Source organism: Oncorhynchus nerka, linkage group LG8 (genome assembly GCF_034236695.1).
Source record: "Oncorhynchus nerka isolate Pitt River linkage group LG8, Oner_Uvic_2.0, whole genome shotgun sequence".
NCBI lineage: Eukaryota > Metazoa > Chordata > Actinopteri > Salmoniformes > Salmonidae > Oncorhynchus > Oncorhynchus nerka.
Window position 1 is genome coordinate 23,164,310 of NC_088403.1, and position 7,004 is coordinate 23,171,313.

Consider the following 7,004-nt stretch of genomic DNA (forward strand, 5'->3'; position numbering starts at 1 on the left):
GGATCAACAACATTGTAGTTACTCCAAATCAAATCAAAATCAAATCAAATTTATTTATATAGCCCTTCGTACATCAGCTGATATCTCAAAGTGCTGTACAGAAACCCAGCCTAAAACCCCAAACAGCAAGCAATGCAGGTGTAGAAGCATGGTGGCTAGGAAAAACTCCCTAGAAAGGCCAAAACCTAGGAAGAAACCTAGAGAGGAACCAGGCTATGTGGGGTGGCCAGTCCTCTTCTGGCTGTACCGGGTGGAGATTATAACAGAACATGGCCAAGATGTTCAAATGTTCATAAATGACCAGCATGGTCGAATAATAGTAAGGCAGAACAGTTGAAACTGGAGCAGCAGCATGGCCAGGTGGACTGGGGACAGCAAGGATTCATCATGTCAGGTAGTCCTGGGGCATGGTCCTAGGGCTCAGGTCAGTTGAAACTGGAACAGCAGCATGGCCAGGTGGACTGGGGACAGCAAGGAGTCATCATGTCAGGTAGTCCTGGGGCATGGTCCTAGGGCTCAGGTCCTCCGAGAGAGAGAAAGAAAGAGAGAAGGAGAGAATTAGAGAACGCACACTTAGATTCACACAGGACACCGAATAGGACAGGATAAGTACTCCAGATATAACAAACTGACCCCAGCCCCCCGACACATAAACTACTGCAGCATAAATACTGGAGGCTGAGACAGGAGGGGTCACAATACTCCACAATACTAACTTAAATTACAGTGAAAAGAAGGAAGCCTGTACAGAATAAAAATATTCCAAAACCTGCACCCTCTTTGCAACAAGGCACTAAAGTAATATTGCAAGAAATGTGGCAAAGCAATTACATTTTTGTCCTGAATACAAAGTGTTACACATTACTGAGTACCACCATTCATATTTTCAAGCATAGTGGTGGCTGCATCACGTTATGGGTACGCTTGTAATCCTTACGGATGGGGGAGTTTTTCAGGATTAAAAACTAATGGAGCTAAGCATAGGCAAAATCCTAGAGGAAATCCTGGTTCAGTCTGCTTTCCACAAGAGACACTGGGAGATGAATGCACCTTTCAGCAGGACAATCACCTAGAACACAAGGCCCAATCTAAACTGGAGTTGCTTTCCAAGAAGACGGTGAATGTTCCTGAGTGGCTGAGATACAGTTTTGACTTAAATCTACTTGAAAATCTATGGTTTGACCTGAAAATGTTTGTCTAGCAATGATCAACAACCATTTTGACAGAGCTTAAAGAATTTTGAAAATAATAATGGGGAAATGTTTCGCAATCCAGTTGTGGAAAACTCTTAAGAGACTTACCCAGAAAGTCTTACAGGTGTAATTGCTGCCAAACATGCTTCTGCAAGGGGGGACTTAGAGGTGTGAATACTTGTGTAAATTAGATCTATCTGAATTTCATTTTCAACAAATTTGCTACAATTTCTGAAAACATGTTTTCCAGTTATGGGGTATTGTGTGTAGATGGGTGAGAAAAACAATATATTTAATCCATTTTGAATTCAGGATTTAACACAACAATGTGGAATAAGTGAAGGGTTATGAACACTTTCTGAAGGCACTGTATGTCATGGAAAGAGCAGATGTTCCTAATGTTTTGAACACTCAGTGTATAAATTATATTCATCAAGAAGCAATAGGTACATATCATTCATTTAAAAGTCCCAATATTGATGTAGCAATTACATATGTTCTATGGATGTAGAAGATTACCCCTTTAAGATGAGTGCACTAACTGTAAATTGAAAATAAGATTGTCTGCTCAACTAATCAAATGTTATGTAAATGTAATACCCAGTGCCATTTCTTAAAAGAGATGAGATTCAATCCATCCACATTTGCTATGGTATGCATGTCCTAATGAATACGACCCTGATAACCATATAATAATCTTGCAAACTTCCATAGCGTAAACCAACAGACTGTCTGAATCAACCCAACTGACACTAATTTCCAGGGCAATCAATGCCAAAATGCCTGTGCCTCAACTCAAGTGTTTAAACTCCCAATTGTAAGGTTCTATATGTGGTACACTCAGGCCTCCTGGTGGCTTGAATTAGAGGTGAAATAGGACTAAAATTGTGACAGAAAAATGTAAAAGACAAATATATATTTTTCATACAACAAGAATTCAAACATATTGCACAAAATATTATTTTACACAAATAATATTACTTATTTTCCCCATAAACTGTAGCTGGGTCACATTTGACCCAAATATTCTCAAGGGTCATTTTCCACTAAATTTCCTCTTGTATCACTGAAGTTAGGATATGTACTTACAGTGCCTTCAGAAAGTATTCATACCCCTTGACTTATTCCACATGTTATTGTTTTACAGCCTGAATTCAAAATCATTGCCTTGAAAACATGTTTGTAGAATGTTTTTCACATTTATTGAAAATTAAATGCAGAAATATCTCATTTACACAAGTATTCACACCCCTGACTCAATACTTTGTAGAAGCACCTTTGGCAGCGATTACAGCTGTGAGTCTTTCTGGGTACGTCTCTTAGAGCTTTCCACACCTGGATTGTGCAACATTTACCCATTATTCTTTAAAAAATTATTCAAGCTGTGTCAAATTGGTTGTTGATCATTGCTAGATATTGAGACAACCATTTTCAGGTCTTGCCATAGATTTTCAAGTAGATTTAAGTCAAAACTGTAACTTGCCCACTCAGGAACATTCACTGTCTTCTTGGTAAGCAACTCCAGTTTATATTTGGCCTTGTGTTTTAGGTTATTGTCCTGCTGAAAGGTGAATTCATCTCCCAGTGTCTCATGGAAAGCAGACTGAACCAGGTTTTCTTCTAGGATTTTGCCTGTGCTTAGCGCCATTCCGTTTCTTTTTTATCCTGAAAAACTCCACAGTCCTTAACAATTACAAACTTACCCATAACAAGATGCAGCCACCACTATGCTTGACAATATGAAGTGCAGTACTCAGTAATCTGTTGTATTGGATTTTCTCCAAACATAACACCTTCTTTTCAGGACAAGAAATATAATCGCTTTGCCACGTTATTTTGCAGTACTACTTTAGTGCCTTGTTGCAAACAGGATACATGTTTTGGAATATTTTTATTCTGTACAGGCTTCCTTCTTTTCACTGTCATTTGGGTTAGTGTTGTGGAGCAACTACAATGTTGTTGATCCATCCTCAGAGTTCTCCTATCACAGCCATTAAACTGTAACTGTTTTAAAGTCATCATTGGCCTCATGGAAAAATTCCTGAGCAGTCTCCTTCCTCTCCAGCAACTGAGTTACGAAGGCCTGTATATCTTTGTAGTGACTGGATGTATATATAAACCATTCAAAGTGTAATTTTTAACTTCACCATGCTCAAAGAGATATTTAATGTCTGCATTTTCTTTTTACCCATTTACATACAGTGAGGGAAAAAAGTATTTGATCCACTGCTGATTTTGTACGTTTGCCCACTGACAAAGAAATGATCAGTCTATAATTTTAATGGTAGGTTTATTTGAACAGTGAGAGACAGAATAACAACAAAAATATCCAGAAAAACGCATGTCAAAAATGTTATAAATTGATTTGCATTTTGATGAGGGAAATAAGTATTTGACCCCTCTGCAAAACATGACTTAGTACTTGGTGGCAAAACCCTTGTTGGCAATCACAGAGGTCAGACGTTTCTTGTAGTTGGCCACCAGGTTTGCACACATCTCAGGAGGGATGTAGTCCTACTCCTCTTTGCAGATCTTCTCCAAGTCATTAAGGTTTCGAGGCTGACGTTTGGCAACTCGAACCTTCAGCTCCCTCCATAGATTTTCTATGGGATCCCATAGACTTTTGGAAGATGGCCTGGTGTCAGGAAGGGCAGCAAAGAAGCCACTTCTCTCCAGGAAAAACATCAGGGACAGACTGATATTCTGCAAAAGGTACAGGTATTGAACTGCTGAGGACTGGGGTAAAGGGATTTTTTCTGATGAATCCCCTTTCCGATTGTTTGGGACATCCGGAAAAAAGCTTGTCCGGAGAAGACAAGGTGAGCGCTACCATCAGTCCTGTGTCATGCCAACAGTAAAGCATCCTGAGACCATTCATGTGTGGGTTTACTTCTCAGCCAAGGGAGTGGGCTCACTCACAATTTTGCCTAAGAACACAGTCATGAATAAAGAATGGTACCAACACATCTTCCGAGAGCAACTTCTCCCAACCATCCAGGAACAGTTTGGTGACGAATAATGCCTTTTCCAGCATGATGGAGCACCTTGCCATAAGGCAAAAGTGATAACTAAGTGGCTCGGGAAACAAAACATCAATATTCTGGGTCCATGGCCAGGAAACTCCCCAGACCTTAATCCCATTGAGAACTTGTGGTCAATCCTCAAGAGGCGGGTGGACAAACAAAAACTCACAAATTCTGACAAACTCCAAGCATTGATTATGCAAGAATGGGCTGCCATCATTCAGGATGTGGCCCAGAAGTTAATTGACAGCATGCCAGGGCAAATTGCAGGGTCAACACTGAAAATATTGACTCTTTGCATCAACTTCCTGTAATTGTCAATAAAAGCCTTTGACACTTATGAAATGCTTATAATTATACTTCAGTATACCATAGTAACATTTGACAAAAATATCTAAAGACACTGAAGCAGCAAACTGTGGAAATGTGTGGAATTTAATATTTGTGTCACTCTCAAAACTTTTGGCCACGACTGTAGACATTGTTAATGTTGTAAATGACTATTATAGCTGGAAACGGCTGATTTTTTATGGAATATCTACATGGGCGTACAGAGGCCCATTATCCACAACCATCACTCCTGTGTTCCAATGGCACGTTGTGTTAGCTAATCCAAGTTTATAATTTTAAAAGGCTAATTGATCATTAGAAACCCCTTTTGCAGTTATGTTAGCACAACTGAAAACTGTTGTATTGATTAAAGAAGCAATAAAACTGTCCTTCTTTAGACTAGTTGAGTATCTGGAGCATCAGCATTTGTGGGTTTGATTACAGGCTCAAAATGTCCAGAAACAAAGAACTTTCTTCTGAAACACATCAGTCTATTCTTGTTCTGAGAAATGAAGGCTATTCCATGCGAGAAATTGTCAAGAAACTGAAGATCTCGTACAATGCTGTGTACTACTCCCATCACAGAACAGCTCAAACTGTCTCTAACCAGAATAGAAAGAGGAGTGGGAGGCCCCGGTGCACAACTGAGCAAGAGGACAAGTACATTAGAGTGTCTAGTTTGAGAAACAAACGCCTCACAAGACCTCAACTGGCAGCTTCATTAAATAGTACCAGCAAAACACCAGTCTCAACGTCAACAGTGAAGAGGCGACTCTGGGACGCTGGCCTTCTAGGCAGAGTGGCAAAGAAAAATACCTATCTCAGACTGGCCAAAAAAAAGAAAAGCTGGGCAAAATAACACAGACACTGGAGAGATGAAGATTGGAACAAAATGTTATGGACAGATGAATCTAAGTTTGAGGTGTACGGATCACAAAAAAGAACATTCTTGAGATGCAGAAAAAATGTAAAGATGCTGGAGGAGTGCTTAATGCCATCTGTCAAGCATGGTGGAGGCAATGTGATGGTCTGGGGGTGCTTTGGTGGTGGTAAAGTGGGAGATTTGTACAGGGTAAAAGGGATCTTGAAGAAGGAAGGTTATCACTCCATTTTGCAACGCCATGCCATACCCTGTGGACGGCGCTTGATTGGAGCCAATTTCCTTCTGCAACAGGACAATGACCCAAAGCACAGCTCCAAACTACAGTGCCTTGCGAAAGTATTCGGCCCCCTTGAACTTTGCGAACTTTTGCCACATTTCAGGCTTCAAACATAAAGATATAAAACTGTATTTTTTTGTGAAGAATCAACAACAAGTGGGACACAATCATCAAGTGGAACGACATTTATTGGATATTTCAAACTTTTTTAACAAATCAAAAACTGAAAAATTGTCCAACTTGTGGGAGGTTCTTCAGGAAGCATAGGGGGAAATCTCTTCAGATTACCTCAACAAATTGACAACAAGAATAGCAAATGTCTGCAAGGCTGTAATTGCTGCAAATGGAGGATTCTTTGACAAAAGCCAAGTTTGAAGGACACAATTATTATTTCAATTAAAAATCATTATTTATAACCTTGTCAGCGTCTTGACTATATTTCCTATTTTGCGACCCCAAACTTTTGAACGGTAGTGTATGTATATATATATATATATATATAATTCCACTTTGAAAATATGGGGTATTGTGTGTAGGCCAGAGACAATGAAAAAAAATGCAATTTAATACATTTTAAATTCAGGCTGCAATACAACCAAATGTGGAAAAAGTCAAGGTGTGTGAATATTTCTGAGGGCAATGTATCGGTTTCATAATTATTATTATGTTTTTAAAAAATCAGATATTGTGCATTTTACTGAAATTTCCACAAAATTCTCATTACCGTAAATAGTCCAAAAAGTAATGAACCAATACCATTCTAATATTTTGTTCACATTTCTCGCCAAATAAAAAAGCCTGAGTTAAACATAACACTGAAAATAAATTAAAATATAAAAAAGCTATACAATTATATCAGACTTTTTTCCAATTTGAGGAAAAGGTCAATTGCATAAAGTGGGTGATTGAGAATAAGAACTTCATTCTGAAGGCATTGAAATGAAATCAATTAACTTAACCTTTACAACTCTAGATGATGCATCGTAAATAAAACTAAATATGATAGTTTAATGTAAATGTCAACGTGTGTTACATTTGATGATTTATGGACAAACTACAGCAACATATTTTGTGTTTTATTCAAATAAATTTGGTTTTCTAAAGTAAAATTGTATACAATCTGGACCCGAGAATTTAGTCTGGATGCATTTCGTTAATGAGAATTTGGTATGAAAATGTACTAAATTCTGTAGAACGTTAAAAACCGATTTAAAATATACACTTTGCCAAAAATGATACATCCTAGTCCTTAGAATGATAGTTGATTTTTGCAGATGCATCATGGTTTTGTAAATCAA